The 18,036-nt window shown below is 29.1% G+C and overlaps 1 protein-coding gene across 4 annotated transcripts in view; it reads left to right on the forward strand.

The window, feature by feature from the left end:
* The first annotated feature begins 5,005 nt into the window (after positions 1 to 5,005).
* The window catches only part of LOC145280074 (MYND-type zinc finger-containing chromatin reader ZMYND8-like), a 240,607-nt gene continuing 227,576 nt past the window's right edge, over positions 5,006 to 18,036 (forward strand). For all 4 annotated transcript variants that reach the window (XM_080131764.1, XM_080131766.1, XM_080131768.1 and 1 more), the window contains exon 1: positions 5,006 to 5,119. The gene's annotated coding sequence lies outside the window, so the exon portion shown is untranslated. The remainder of the gene's footprint in view (positions 5,120 to 18,036) is intronic.

Consider the following 18,036-nt stretch of genomic DNA (forward strand, 5'->3'; position numbering starts at 1 on the left):
TCAGCCAGCTGTACTGTATTGGAGACTTCACAGGACAATAATGACATAAAAAATTCAGTTGTACAGAACTTCTATTCCAGAATTATTTCTGTTTTAGTTTTTTTAACATATGATTTAATTTAAGTACAATAATGTTCACTCAAATTAAAACAAAATATATATAAAATATAAAAATAAACAAAAACATTAGAACTTGATAAAGCTTCTGGAAAACTTCACAATCATATTTATTTAAAATAATATTTGGATCAATTATAAAGTGTTCATGTATTTTCTAATTATATAATTTAAAAAATAGTTGGTTTAATTTACATTAGTATAAGTAACAATATTAATGAGAAAATTTATTTCAAAGTCATTTTTAATTTCTTTAGAGATTTTTAAGGCAATTTAATTATAGGAAATCAGAAAATAATTTTCCCCAAAAGATATTTTCTGTAATTAAAAAACAAATACACATATATGTATATTTAAATAAACTAGTTGATGAAGTAAGTATTATTCTCATAATATAATCAAAGTTTGTTTTTATTTATATTTTTGTAATATTCAAAGAAAAAGAATATTTAAATATTTAATAATTTAATGTTTATGTGGATAACTTGAAATTAGATAGAATCATAATTCTAACTGCATTGTTTAAAAAAAACTTTATTAAAATTCATACTTTTTAAGTCATTACTTAAAAAAATATCTAATTTTAGATATTTAATGAATAATTTCCCATAATAAATGTTCAGTAATTTTAAGAAATATATATTACCTAATACAGAAAATCTTCTGAGAACATAGTAAACAGTTTTGTGACCATTTTTTTTATACTGGAATCATTTTTTATTTAAATATCAAAAGAAAGATACTTAATTCTGGTGATGGTAACTATATGTTGCTATTTACTTGCCTCCCCACGAGGGCAGAGTTAGACACAAGGTTGGTTTTTAATGTGGGGAAAACCCAGCTCCTAATAAAAAGCACTCTGGATAGGAACAAAAATAAAAATTATCTCGGTCATGAAGGATTCCTCCTTCACTGACCGAGGACAGAAAAGGTGAAGTGTAACATCAGAACAGTATGGATATCTTAAAATAAATCTTAAACTTTAAGATTTATCATATTTTAAGTTAAACCTAATTTTATTATATTATGTGAAAAAAAATTATTTCAGAGGTTATATTTGATTTTTTATTGGATATTTTCTGGGAATGAAATGTTTTCAAGAATAAATAAAAAAGAAATTTCCCATGAGATGTTTAGCAATTGAAAAATATACATGTACATATTCATGTGTGTGTATGTCATTTAGCTTAGCGCAAAGTGTAGTATCTGTCCTGATACTACACTTCATCTTTTGTCCTCAATCAATGAAGACGAAATCCTTCTAGACTAAGGTAATTTTAGTTTTTGTTCCAATCAAGAGTGCCTTTTTTTGGGGGGAAGCTGGGTTTCTTCACATTAAAAAAAAAATCAACAGTGTGTCTTACTCTGCCCTCATGGGGAGGCAAGTAAATAGGTATTTGATAAATAAAAATATTCTTAAAAATATAGTAAACAGATTTTGTGAGGTTGGACCTCCTAGAACAGTACTGGGAAAATGGTAGGATCCTTCTACTGCTCCAGAAGATATCTCACTACTAATGCAATTCTCTATCTGTATAAAAGCCAAGTACGTCCAAGGATGGAGTACTGCTGCCATATCTGGGCAGGAGCTGCTAAAAACAGCATACTCCAGTCAACAGGGAAGATGTCATTTTAAAAATGCTTTAGACTGTTTGCTTAGGTAAACTGTTTTGTTAATTATTTTATGGATATTTTAAAAATATACAACCTTAAATTCTGATATGCTAACGTATTTATTTATTCATTATTTTAAACGAATTAAATATTTTAATTACCTGTATTCCATTTTCTTTTTATTCTAGTAATTTTATTACTGATACTCCTTAGGCGACTATTCAGACATTATTTTTGATGCCAGCGTTTGGTATGATTTTTCATTTAGACATATATATATATATATATATATATATATATATATATATATATAATTCCTTGAATTTCAATTTTATTTTAACACCCTGTAAGTTTAACCCTGGGACAAGATATGCTGTGTGTGTGTATATATATATATATATATATATATATATATATATATATATATATATATATATATATATATATATATATATATATATTCGGGTGATATATATTTATCTTTTTTTATTCGAGCGAGTCACCACTTATCAAGGCCTAAAGGTCACACAAGGATAAGTGTTAATGAATGTACGGTGGTCACTGGGAAAACAGCATTGTAATTGTTAATGGTGTTAGTGGTTTATATATTTATATGTATAAGATTCAGTCCTAAACTAATTAACCAGTCATCATGAATTTTGGGACACAATAGTGAGGCATATTTATTTAATGCAATTTTATGGAAATGTGGTAAAGCTAGGGTGGAAGCTCTCTGTGAAAATTCAAATGTCTCCAATTTTTATGAAAGTGTAAAACTGTTAAAATTCATCAATTGATAGATATTCTTTAAATTTCAGTTACTTTGAAGTATTTTAAAGAATTTTGAAGGGAATAATATGGGCTCAACATCCTATTTGAAAATTTAGATACATCAGATTTGCTTTGTCTTCAATCCATGCTTATTAGACACCAACCAAAAAGATTCCTTGAATTTCAATTTTATTTTAACACTCTTCAAGTTTAACCCTGGGATAAGATATTCTTTTGTGTGTGTGTGTGTATATATATATATATATATATATATATATATATATATATATATATATATATATATATATATATATATATATATATATACACACACACACTTTTTGATTTCTAAGATATTTGGTATCTGATATGTTGATACTGTGTTTAAAATGATAAATTACTTTACTGAATCCAAATTTATTTTTTTTTAATCCTAAAAACAGCAATAAAAATAATTATTTAAATGTTGAAATTTAAAAATATATATATTCATCCCTGAAGTATTCTGTATTTAATTTTACTTCTGTTTTCTGAAACGGAAAATATCTATTTAAAAAAATAAATTTTATTTCTTTACATTATAATATATTATTGAATTTATTTTATGTACCTGACAAGTAATTGCCCTTAGTAACCACAGGAAATTGTCTATGGTGTTATTAGATCCTGTGAAAAATCTAACTCTTATTGAAACTGATGTAATGCTCTGTTAACAAATCGACTTGTATAAAACACAAAGATTGACTTTTACATATATAGAAGATATAAAAATATATAAACACACACACACACACACACACACACACACACACACACACACACACACACACACACATACACACACACACACACACTGAGACAATATTTTTCCTGATTCAGATACAATTATCAATTCTAATTCAAATCTTTTAAAACCATTAGATATTTAGCTATAGAGCTCTTATTTAGAGTTTTGGATTACCATAAAAATCAATGCAATATGTGCACACGTATTTCGCAAAAATAAAAAATATATATATATACACTTGTAGAATGGGGAATAGATCTACATGATTTAGTAGTTTAAAATCGAAATATTTACCATTTTATCATTAGTACCAGCAACGGAAAATTAAGTTTAAAAAAGTAAATAAATAAAAACAATTAAAAGAATCGTTTTTAGCATTGGAAAATAGGCATGAATTTTTCCGATATTGATTCCGATACCCCAAACAGTTCTAAATTTTTTTATTCTCGATTCCAGTACTAATACATATATATATATATATATATATATATATATATATATATATATATATATATATATATGCGCATATACTTTTATATCAACTTTGCATCTTTTTATAGATGGACTACTTTTTGAATGAGTATTTCAATTTATATTTAAATAATTTCATTTTCTCCTATTTTATAATAATCTTGTCAAATAGTGTTTATCTTAAAAAAAACAACATTTTTTTCTTGGAAAATGTGATATTTATAATAGAAATGTAATTTTCATAAGATCTTAGATTATCAGACATTTATAATTATATTTGTCAAAAAATATGATTGTAGAACATGTCAAGTTTTAGATAAAAATGTTTGGTAATATAACTTAATCTAGTGGGGTTGAAAGTATGATTTTTTTAATGAAATAAATATGAACTTATGCAATAGCTTTAAATGAAATAACACGGATACTGTAATAAATAGATCATTAGCCCAAAGATACAATGTTAGTAATATATTATTTGGTTATTTTAGTTTTATATTTTAAAATGCATTTTCTAAATTAAGCTAAATTTCATCAATGAGAAAACATATATCTAGTTTTAACTTTTTAATTTTCTATGTATCAAAATTGAATTAAATATTTTTATTCTAATATATAGAAAATTAAAAAGTTACTGCTAGATGCATCATTTCACTTTGATAAAATGATGTATAAGCCCAACTAAGGAATTATATTTTTAAATATACAGCTAAAATAACCAAATCTGTTTTTTTTTTTTATAAATATTATATCTCTGTACTAATATTATATCTAATATTGATTCTTTACTAGTTCATCTAAAACTCCTGTATAAATGTTAATTTTTTTATGCTGACATTTAAAAAAAAATCAAGTCACTTGTAATTTTTTATTATACTGTTATATTTTAAAGCAAATTTTAATTTTATTTTATCAATTGAAAACTCATAATTTTCATTTAGATAAAATGCATTTTATTCCAAAGTAAGACAAATATATTTTAAAAAAATATATACATTCACAACAAAATAAAAATAGTTTCCCTTTTAGCACCTGTCTATGAAAAAAACAAAAATAAAAACAATCAAACCAAAAGATAAATGAGAAATCAAAGTTTTAATATATTATTTCTGTTAGACTTGAGTAAGTTATATGATGCTCTTCTGTCAGACGTGAACACAACCAAAACAGTAAGAACCAAGCATTTTAGTGAGCTTGGTTCTGATTGGCTAATATAGTTTATATCAGCCAATCGAAGCCAGGTTTTCTGATGAATGCCTTCATTTAGGTCAACTACAGTGAGTAAAACTCTGTAAACCAGCCATGCTTAAATTCATTATACATGGTTGCAGGAGAAAAGTCTAGGATCAAGCCTAAATTAAGGTAATATCAAATCCCTACTTCTCCATTGTTTCCTATCAAATACTGTGTGTGATGATGTTTATTTGGATAAGATAAATGAAATGAAGAGAACTTAAGTAAAACTCTATTCCATTCCCTCCTCATGATGCATAAATAGCAGTAGTAGCAGTAAATACTCTCAGCCAGCTGTACTGTATTAGAGACTTCACAGGACAATAATGACATAAAAAAATTCAGTTGTACAGAACTTCTATTCCAGAATTATTTCTGTTTTAGTTTTTTTTTAACATATGATTTAATTTAAGCACATTAATATTCACTCAAATTAAAAGAAAAAAATATTTATGAAATATAAAAAAACAAACATAAACATTAGAACTTGATAAAGCTTCTAGAAAACTCTAGAATCATATTTTTAAAAATCATTTCTATATTTGAATTAATTATAAAGTTTTCATATGCTTCCTAATTATATAATTAAAAAAAATAGTTGATTAAATTTAAATTAGTATAAGTAGAAGCATTGCTAAGAAAACTAATTTCAAAGTCATACTTTGATTTAAGTGGGGATTTTTAAGAGAATGAGCTAATTATAGGAACTCAAAAAATAATTTCTCCCCCAAATATTTTCTGTAATTAAAAAAAGATATATCTATACATGTATATTTGAATATACTAGTTGATAAAGGAAACTAATTAAAGATTTTTTTATTTATATTTTTGTAATATTCGAAGAAATTTTTTTTATTCTACAAAAGGTCACTATATTTTGCTTATCTTCAATATCCCATAATATTTTAATGAAAATAAATACTTGACATTTTTATTCTGTAAGAATTAAGAAGACAGATGCAGTTGTTTTTATGTGGCTATCTTAAAATTAGATAGAATCTTAAAACTAAATGAACTGTTTTGAAACAAAATAACTTATCAGAAATCATACTTCAATCTTTCAAGTGGACATTTTTAAAAACAATTAGCTAATTTTAGAAATGTAATGAAAAATTTACTATAAAATATTTTTAGTAATTTAAGAAATAGACATTACTTGATAAACAAGATATTGTTATGACGTAATATGGGCTCAACATCCCATTTGAAAATTTAAATACATCAGATTTGCTTTGTATTCAATCCATGCTTATTAGACATCAATCAAATAAGATTCCTTGAATTTCAATTTTATTTTAACATTCTTCAAGTTTAACCCTGGGGCAAATATTCTTCTTCTTGTGTGTACACACACACACACACACACACACACAGAAAGAATATCTGTCCCTGGGTTAAATATACATACACGTTTTGATTTCTAAGATATTTTGTATCTGATATGTTGATACTGTGTTTTTTTTCAGACAACTGTAAAATGATAAATTACTTTAACAAATCCAAATTTAATTTTTTTTTTAAATCCTAAAAATAGCAATAAAAATAATTATTTAAATGTTCAAATTTAAAAAAACTATATACATCACTGAAGTATTCTGTATTTAATTAATAAAATGTTTTGTCCCCTCCCCCTTTAAGATAGTAAACAGTTTTGTTATCTTTTTTTTTTTTTTAGACTAGAATCATTTTTTATTTAAATATCAAAAGAAGCATACTCAATTTTGATGATGGTAACTATAAGTTATTTATCTCAATTCTAATGCTATATTGTTTGTTTGATTTTTAAATAAATACTTGATTTTATGATGTCCTGTAAAAAGTCAGATACAACAGGCTGTTTTTATATAGATATCGCAAAATAAATTTTAAACTTTAAGAGTTATCATATTTTAAGTTAAACCTGATTTTATTATATTATGTAAAAAAAAAAATTATTTCATAAATTTCACTTTGACTTCCCATTTTTGAAGAGAATGAAATGCTTCCAAAAATTAAAAATAATAATTTCCCATTAGATATGTTTAGTAATTAAAAAGGATCAAAGTCTAGTATCTGTTTTGATACTAAACTTGATATTTTCTGTCCTCTATCAATGAAGGAGAAATCCTTCTAGACTGAGACAATTTTGAAATTTTGACCCAATCAATAGTGCCCCTTTTTTTTTTTTTTTTTTTTTTTTGGACGCTTGCTTTCTTTATATTAAAGAAAAATCAACATTGTATCTAATTCTAGCCTTGTGGGGAGGCAAGTAACTAGGAATTTGATAAATAAAAAATATAACTTTTAAAATACAGTAAACAGTTTTTTGCACAGGTCTAGCAACATACTACAACTGGGAAGATGTCGTTTTAGAAATGCTCTAGACTCTATTGGCTTTGGTAGACTGTTTTGTTAATTTTTATATGGATATTTTGAAAATAGAGACATCCTTACATTCATATTTATTTTAATATTCTATATATTTTGTTTAAATAAATACTTAGAGATTTTGTTATGTTGTGTGGGAAGTCAAATAGCTATCTGTGTTATAAAAAGGAATTCACTGTTTGAAACATTCGATAATATATTAAAATTTAACAGTTAGAAAGACTAGACGAGTGTGAAATTGTTTTTGACACCTTGCTATTTATTAAAAATAAAATTGAAATTTTTTCTTCAAATTTTCGAAAAATAATATATTCATACATTTAAAAAAACAATTTCAATTTTATTTTTAATAAATAGAAATATTTATTAAAAACAATTTCACACCATCTAGCCTTTCTAACCGTTAAATCTTAGTTATCTGTTTTTTGTTTTTTTCATATGGACATTTTCAAATTAGACACAATCTTAGATTTAATTAAAAGTTTTTTTATAGTTATTTATATTCATTTATCTGGCTAATTGACTTAGATGTCATTTATTTGTTTATTTTGTTTTAAACGACTTCAATCATTCATATAGACTAGCATTTTACCATAATTTTATTTGGGAATAATTTCCCCTTCATTAATGTTTTACTTCTAGTGACACATATATATGATTAAAATTTAATTATCTACAGACATGTTTCGTCGTTTACGACTTATCAGCATGGCTGAACCTTTGGTCCTCAGAGCCTGAAGCCTGAGACTCTTCCACTGACCCAATGTTAGTACACGGACATCTCGCATTTTTATAGATATCATATATTTGTTTATTTTTGTTTGTGAAATCGTATGGGGGGGGGGATATGTAAATAACCTGTATACTATTTTCTTATTATAACAATTGCATTATTACCGACAAAAATGCATGTTGCATAGGGCCAATTATACTACCCACTCTTAGGCACTTTTAACCATTATTTATGGTGTCAACAGTAGATATATATTTGCCGTTTAGACTAGTGTGTGTCATATATAAGACATTTTGTGTGTGTGTAAGTGAGAGAGAGAGAGCTCGTTACTTAAGTACTCCAAAACAGCTGGGCCGATTTTGTTAAAAGTTTACACAAATGTACTTTATATGTCTGAAAGTGTTCTTAGATAGGTTTTGTATTGGAATGCCTCCGATAAGTATCCATAATTGAAAACATCTGATTAAAGGTGCAGTTCGATTTTTACAAAAGTTAACACCCTTATACACCCTAACATCATAAGTGCATTTTAGAAGTTTTATCACTGCACAAGCGGAAGAGCATGGCCTATAAAGTCAACAGTAGGTTCTTTATTAAGACAGGAATGCATTCGAAATGAATGTTCCTTGTTAGAGCACAACTAAGCCATGATACTTAACATTTGCATTTTAAACTTTAATTCAAGCTATTATATAATAAAAATAATTTTATAAAATCAACAGTATCTACAGTGCAATATGGACTACAATGCATTGTAGACTAAGTCGCTGCATGGAGGAATGTGAAGCTTCATCTCGGTACACGGTGATGAGTTCTTGAATAGAACAGGCAATCAATCGATTTAATTAATGAATGGACGATTTAACCGATTCACCCGAGTGTACAACATTTGTGGATCCTCATTCAATTCTGGGCAACGTCGAGTCTCTCTGCTAGTATATATGCTATCATAAAATTTTTTGCGTGTGTGTATTGGTATTCATATTAAAAATCCTTTTTTCTATTTATTTAAAGAGAAAATACAACTTTGTTATAGATGAGTCGTGGAATTGCATTCACTAGCAAAAGATCTAACTAATGTGCATATTCTTTTAAACATTCATTTTAATTAATTCCCTATTAGTTTTTCATATACGGCATAATCATGTTGACATACTGGTTCCCGTCAGATCACCGAAGTTAAGCAACGTTGAGCCTGGTCATTACTAAAATGGGTGACCAATTTGGGAAGTCCAGATGCTGTATGCAGGAGGACGTCGACACCTCCTTGCAAAAAGTTGCGAAAACCTAACATCGTCATCTCCCCTAACGGGGATATACACACGACTGGAGACCGCTTGTGAATTTTATACTCCCGTGAAACTTCCTCCTTCGGAGGAAGCCGGTTAAACCCTGAATAGAGTTGGTGCTGACTGCACACACGCTATTAGTTTTTCGGTTTTCTTATGGGAGTTGCATCTTTAGTTAACTATTACGTGTAACTATATTCATCAGATATTTTACATGATTTATACTTGCATAATATTTGCGTAAAAAAGGTTATCGTAAGCACAAACCTCTTCCTATATATATTTATGTATGCATATATATATTTGTTTAAAAAATTTTGCCTACTAAACTCCTGTTAGTTTTTGGTGTACAGACATGAAACTTAATATATAGGATATTCAAACCTATGTGAAACTTTATATTTGGGTTTTAGTCGGGAAAAATCAATGTAAAAATTTAAAAAAAATGGAATTTGCCAGGTGATGGGCGAACGGCGGCATTATGAATATGCATGCGTAACATAATAGGTATTGGTTCATGTTTTAATTTTTAGCCTTGCAGCAAACATGTCTTCATAGCACAGGCATTAACGTCAAAGGAAAAAGTAAATAGTAAGCTAAACTTTTTGGTTTTGATTTTCGGTGGTGGTGCACGAGTCATTTATTTTTCTTTTTTATTAAACTTTTTAGATCATTACTATATATTAGGTCCAATATAATACAATAATAAATACAAAATCTGCATTAAGTAAAATATCAAAATTTATTTTGTTTAGTTTTCGTAACCTGAAATATGGGGGGGACGGGGTAGAACGCCTAAAAAATATTTCATCCTGACATATTTAACAAAAACTACTTTTAAAATATAAGTTAATTTGAAATTAATACCTTGCAGGGATACTATGTAAGGAGCTGAACAGCAAGATATTTGTTTACATTATGTTTGAACTTCTGCATGTCAGTATAGACAGGGAAACAGGAACCTGGAAGGGAATTCCAAAGATTAGTAGTCCTAGGTTAGAAACTATTAAAGTAGAAGGCTTACTGGCATCTGTGGATCTCTACTACGTAGGGGTGGAATTTTGCTGCTTGTCGGTTTTGGTGGAAGTATTTACGTCGAGGAGGGTACAAGGGCTAGTAGTTCGTCGGAGCATCCACCATTAAAATACTTGTAAAACAGGCAGAGAAATGCAACATTTCGTCGATGGGACAGAAGTTGAAGCTTAGATGACAGTTCAGGACCTATCATGTTGGCGACTCTCTTTTGAACCCTGTTCAGGAACGAGAGACTAGTAGCAGATGCGCCAGCCCAAATGTAACAACAATACTCCATACATGGTGGCCTTGTAGAGGTACAGGATACTTTCAGGTATAAGTAACTTTCGAGCACGGTAGAGAGAGCCCACCTTCTTCACAGCAGCCTTGGCAATGTTCTCGATGTATCTGTTCCAGCTACACATCTCCCAACTCCCTGCATAATATCCCTGCAACTCATGTCCCTGATAGTAGCCACCTACATCAAAGTGGCACTGTACCTTGTTTGGGGTGAAAATGCAATTAAAAAATAAATAAAAAAAGCAGAAAGGCCAGGCATATAAAATCAACAATAGGTTCTTTTTATATGATGAGTGTGTTTGAGATGAATTTTTCTGTTTAGAACACAATTGAACCATGATACTTCACTTTTGCATTTTAAACTTTAATTCGAGCCATTATATTATAGTAGTAGGCTCTATACAGTGTAATGGAAACTACAATGTATTGTGGACTAAGTCATTATGAAGCTTCCTCCTGGTGCACCACGGAGGGTCCCCAACTAGAGCAAGCAATTAATGGATTTGATTGAAAAATGGGTGATTTCACTGATTTTGTTAATATAAATATGGGAGTCTGAAACATTTGTTGATCATCATTTAATCCCCGGTAGCATCGGGTCTCCCTCAAATTATAAAAATGAAAATCTTAACAATAAATACTCATAGTTCTTACCTTTTTACAACATGTATTTTTTTCAGATGCGGAAAATATTTGTATTTTTCATATTTTAAATTTGCTTAGAAAACCATCATAATGGAGAAAATTTCATTTGAAAATATTCTTGTCGATAATGATGATTGAAATCTTGAACAAAATGTCTCGTTTCTCGTTTATATAATCATTTTTCAAATATCATTTAGTTAAATCTGAAAAGGAAATGATTAACTTTCTAACTTAATTGCTATTAATATTTAAAATACCGAGTTGAAAAAAAAATGTACTCACACTTTCACTATTATCAGCGTTGTCTGGACAATAATGGTCATCAATTTGAACATTTGTGAACATAATTCTTCAATTATATTTTATTTATTTATTTGCGGACTCTTATCCTCATCTTTTAAGTTGTTGTTTCACAACGTTTCAGCCAACTATTTCGTCAGGTTGTTAACCGCGACTGGATAGGAAGGCTGAATCTTCAACTGTATCTTCAGTAATTACTGCCTTCCATAGTTGTTGTTGTCTCACCACGTTTTCGCCAACTAATCCTCTGGCTGGCTTTGGATAGGATTGAAACCGCTATCTTCAGACAATGCTCACCTGGAACCGTAGCGATTCCACGTCTCTATCTATTGCTCCACGGGCCCCGAAGGGCAATCAAGGTCGGATTTTTTGTTCTTATAAATCCACGTTTATTTGTTATCTGATCTTCCATTGTCAAAAAAAAAATGAGGATATTAGTTCGCAAATAAATAAATAGAATATACAAATTACTCATCTCAAAAGAATTCCAATAATTAAATTCTTCAATTATATTTGTCTTCTATGTTTGAAATTATTAAATTATTCCATTTCACTCTGCGTTCATAAATAAAATTTTTTATCGTCATTAGAAGAGGGAGTACATTTTTGCATTTTTTTTTTTTTTTTTTCTTTTTTAAACACCCTGTATAAATTCATTTTTCCTTTTCATTTGAATATTACAATGTAAACTTCTGAATTGCAAAACATTAAATTAAATAATTAATATTTACATTTTCCTTCAACTTATTTATCCTTTTGGATAAACAAACACTAAATTTAATAAACCTTCTGGATAATTAGCTGTTTTGACCAAATAGAACATAATCAAGATTTTCCCCTGATATTTTCAATAAATTTTGATTAACATTTGGTTTCAACTTTCCAAGCATAACTTAACATGGAAGCATGAATGGCATTTTGTTATGATATTCTTCACAAAAGTCATTAGTTAAAGTTTCCAAATATAACTTTAATCAATGTCGGTAATGTGCAGATACAGCGGCCTTAAAAGAAAATGTCTGCTGAGTTCTTAGAAAGCATCTAACAAGTCTTGTAAATAATATTTATGGCAATGGTTTCATGCGGACTGGAGAGATAACAATATCCCAACTTGTCGTGAAGCTGTCTGACAATTTCAGAATGATTCAATGGATTGCCTATCGATCGGTTAATGGCCAATTCTTTGCAGTGGGGAAGTCTGTAAAGCAGCCATGACAGGGTAGAATTTTTCAAGTAATTTAAAACGACTCCTTGTGTAATAATGTTTAAGATAAGAAAGATTTTTAATGCCTGCACAGACTTTTATTTATTTATTTTTTTTTTACACAGGAATCACCACTTATCAAGACCCAGAGGCCACTCGAGGATAAGGGTTAGTGGGTATACATTAGTCAATGTGATTATAGCGTAGTAAACATTAGTAGTGGAATTTTTGTAAGTTGGATTACATAGGAGGACGGTTCATCAAGAATTTATATTGGACTTGAAGACAATCAAATTGTAGTCAGCTGGAAAGCAGGCCAACAGAAGAGAGTTCCACAGGTGTGCAGTTCTAAGAAAGATGCTTTGTTCATGGAATCTACATTTAGGTTTAGGCACAGATAAAGAGTGTGGGAAATTATTGGTAGTAGTTCTGGCTAGACGAGTGGTTTTTGTGAAAGTTTGGAGGGGGATAGATTGAAGCTCAGACGAGCACCTGACATGGAAATAACAATAAAGCAGAGACAGGCTAACAATGTCACCCACAAACCCTATTTAGTGTCTTTACCAACGTCTCTACCAATCTCCTCTCTGAATATTTGGTCTACAGACTTGAAACTTGATATATAGAGTATTTGGACCTTTCGATTTTTTGACCTTGGCCAGAGTAAATCAACTACTCTGAGCATGCATACGTATATATATTCTTAGCTTGAAGTCAATTAATTTTTAGACTTTTCTTTTTATCCATCTAGCGATAGCTTAGACGTTAACGATGACTACCGAAGTGGCACTTCGGCGAAGTGCTAAATAACAACAATGGCTGGAGCGCTGAAAGTTTTGGTTTCTATTCCAGCTGATGGTACCAAAGTAATTTTTCTTTTTTAATCAAAAAAAAAAAAAAAATCGGTACTATATATTAGATACAATATAATATTCAGTAGAGAATTGGCTCTGTAATAACAAATACGAAATCAGCATAAATCAAAATATATTTAAACATATTTTATGATCCGGCAATGCCAACCCCCTCCCTCCTGCTACTAAATAAATAAATTGTATATATATGATATCATCATGAAAGTGATGTTGTATAACGTGAACTGTGAGCTTGATGTACCAGGTTCGAGTTCTGTTGGAACTACTATGTCACTTTCACTAATATCCATAGAAAAGGTATGAATTCATATATCCTCCCTTCAAATATGAAAGAAATAGTATAGCAGACTTGCTTGTGTAACTAGTCTAAAAGAAGGAAAACGCCAAAATAATTTTTCTCTGATTATTCTGGTATTATTTTCAAACGTCTTAGATTTCTCTTACCACTGCAATGTCAATTCTAGGGAAATGCGGTTGTAAATTATGTAATCTTTGTTTCACTATGCATTCCATGTGCATGCAACCTTGAAGCTGAAGGAGACCTATGATATTATCCCATTCATTAATCAAATTTATTAAAAAAAAACAATTTGAAACGAATGCAATCATTTTTTTTAATTTTTTTTTAACACAATTATTAAACTATTTGATTACTGAATTTCTTGTTCAAATCGTTTTGGGGGATTTGGGCGGAAGAGTGCCTTATAGGTAAGTCCCTACTCCAAACAGTTGTATATTTTTTGCATTTGAAAATTAATAGACTTTTCTTTTTCCTGTCTTTTCCTTCTGTTTCTTTTTCTTCGTCTTTTTCTTTTTTTCTTATAAAAAATTTAATCACGGATTCAAGGAAAATACAAATATTCTTTGGAGTTTTATAATCAAACAGAAGTATTAAGATGGAAACAAAATATTAAAAACGACTTGATTTATTAAAAAAAATATAATTTAACAGATAAAAAATAGGAATTATTATGTACTGTTGTTAAATATAAGATCAAAGTTCATTTCTCTGTGGCAGTCAAATCAACCTGAAGCGTGTTGACTTGATGAATTTTTATTGTAAATAAAAAAATGTAATCAATAAGAACAAACAAAAACAAGTACTTTTATCTTTGTTTTCATTTTTTAATGAAAAAAAAAGGACAGTCTTATCTCATGTCTTTGTGTGAGAAGTATCCGACAAGATCTCGTATATTTGTGTTTCTCACCTATATGCAACTTTAATAAAAACTATATATATCAGGGCTCTACATTGCTAGTGAAACAGTCGCATTTGCAAGTGATTTTTTCAAAGTGGCGACTAGAAATAATGAAACGCTTATTTTTTGGCGATTGTATTTCTTTCACTGACAATCTTCCAAAGCTCATTACTGAGTGAAAAATATTTTCAACTTTTTTTTTTTTAAATAAAACGTACACAGTTAAATTATGTAAACAATAAAAGTTTAATTGAATAATATACTCCCCTTTTTTTTTTGTAACGAAGGCTGTTTAAAAAAATATCTGAAGAAATTAGAATGTTTATATCTACAAGTGTCAACATAAAATTTGTTGTATATTTAGAATTACACTTATTAAAAAAACACTGAAAAAACTTATGTACATAGTCATCACAGAATGAAGATGTCATATTCCAAAAATCACGTAGGTTTGGCTAGTAACTTTTTTATTTGGCTAGTAAATGAAAATATTTAGTTGTCAAAGGTCGACTAAAGATAAATTTGTTCATAGAGCCCTGTATATATATATATATATATATATATATATATATATATATATATATATATTACTTTAACTTCTTATCAACATTCATCGTTAAATTAACAACATGCTTAGGTTTTCGGATTTACTGAAAACGAATATCACAGTTAAATTTGGGACAGAAAAGAAGTTTTCTGGATATTAAGACCTTTATTATCCAATATAATCCATTGTGTTTTCACTAGCGGCCATGTTTTTCTCAACTGAAAAGTACTAATGCGCATGCGTGTTACAACCCCCCCTTCTTTCCATGTTAAAAATGGCGAACGCCACCATAATACACTGGAAACCGTCAATTTAAAGGTGAGTGTTGAGTCGCAGTTAAAATAAAAATTTACATTTTTTTTTATTTGCTAATAATCGAATATTTATTGAAAAGTAAAATAAAAAGTAAAACGAAAAGTCCAATTTAAAAATAAAAATTGTAAACACGAATATATTTTCAATTATTTTTCTTTTGGTTAATATCAAAGTATAGTATCTGTTCTAATACTATACTTCAGTTCATCTGTCCTTGGTCAGTGAAGGAGAAATCCTTCTAGATTGAGGCAGATTTTAATTTTGTCCCAATCCACAGTAATTTTTTAGCGAGCTGGATTTAACCCCACATTAACCTTTATCCTGTTGACCACAGAATTTACTTTTCAATTTAATTTTTTCTTTTACATACAAGTTTTTCATAGCTTGTAGACCGCATAAATAATTTGGGTTTGTTTTACAATCCAGAGATACGAAAAAGTGGTAAAAAAATAAATATATAACAAATAGATGTTATCAAAGGCAAGATAAGTTACTCTTCTACATATCTGAAAAAGTTTTTAGTGGTTTTACTTACTTTAAAACGTTTAATCAGTTTGAAAAACATATAGTGTCAAGCAATAAGTTCGACCACGAAAAATGGCAGCGTAACATTTATTGAGTGGGTTTCTAACAGTATTTTGTATAATTACTTAGTTTTAACTCATTTTCCAAACTTAACATATTTAGTGCCTAACTTCACATATTTAGAGGTCCTCTCATCGCTATTTTTCTTGTTCGCACATATCGATAAACATTGTATGATTTTTCGAACGTTTTAAAGTGAGTAAAACCACTAAAACCTTATCCCGATAGGTAGAAGAGTAACTTATCTTGTCTTTGATAACATTTACTTGTTATATTTTTTAATTTTTGACCACTTTTTCATACCTTTGTGGATTGTAAAACAAACCCAATAATTTTTGCAGTTGATATGAAAGCAATATACATGAACTATAGAAATCAAGTTAGTTTAGGGTAAATATGAGATAAAAATCGAATCTACATATCTATAAAAGTGAAATTGTCTGTGTGTGTATATTTCCCTACCAAACTACTCTGTCAATTTTTAGTCTACAGACTCGAGATTTGACATAAAGGGTATTGAGATTTGGGAAAATCTTTTTCATCGGTTTTCAGCTAGAAACTTGGCTGTCAAGAGGTCAAAGTTCAACGATTTGACATTTGAAAACTCTCCCAAATTCCTCCGCCAATTTTGGGTCTAAACACTTGAAATTTTAGCTGTAGGTTACCTGGACAGGAGTCAAACTTTTTAATATATATAAACATATGCACATAAAGTTATGAACAGTGCATAGGTCCCGAGCAAAGCCGGGCTGAACTAAAATAAAATTATTTCTATTCTACTTCAAAACTTGTCCCATTTAAGGAACAATGGTAGGAAAAGGGTTAAAAACCGACCTTGTGTCTAACTCTGCCCTCGTGAGAAGGCAAGTATATAGGGTGTAACACCTGACAATATGTGTCTGTTTGACTAGTAAATACAGCTAGTCTGTTTTAAAATCAACATGTACTGTCTGTATTCAAAAAGACACGTCTCTGAAAAAAAAAAAAGAAAAAAAAATGTTTTCAGGTTAGTAGTAATCGTGTTTGTGTACTAAAATAAAGCTTTTCTTCCCCCCCCCCTTTCCTACCAAACAGAAGACATTTGTTAAACTATTTTTCAAGCGATATAAATGACTAAAATCATAATACAAATGATTTTACTACTTGGAGTTAAATTTAGAGCTCGTTTTTTTCTGGAGTATTTAAAAAAGAAATAGTTCTTGAATACAGCAGAGGCGCATAAGAAATTTACTGTTTTCTATGAGGAAAATCTAGTGATGAAAGACCCTTGAAGATACGAAATTCGCAAAGCCTGAACATTTACCTTTGAATGGATTTCTCGATTCAATCTTGTTGCATAAGCGATGCGCCTTGCGTGTACTCAGGGCTGATAGTTAGCTTCTCCAAGTAGTCCATCCTTCTTGATTGAGGCAAATCAAGAATTTGGGAGAATAGCGGTTATTCGTATAACGGAATTGGTTGAAAAGATCTTATAAAGTTCATGGCAGGAATCGAGTCGAATCAGTATTTCTTTTATTTATTTATTTTTTTAAGTTCTCAACTGGAATTAATTTAAACTCTCCACAATAGGGATTCATCCACAGAAAGTATGAGTTTCCGAGAATGCTGTCTGCAGGAATAGAGCGGGAAAAGTTCTCTTGAATTAAAGACAAATGTAATACGTCCTTGCACGT

This window comes from Euprymna scolopes, chromosome 7 (assembly GCF_053919585.1).
Source record: "Euprymna scolopes isolate OS-2025 chromosome 7, ASM5391958v1, whole genome shotgun sequence".
Lineage (NCBI taxonomy): Eukaryota > Metazoa > Mollusca > Cephalopoda > Sepiida > Sepiolidae > Euprymna > Euprymna scolopes.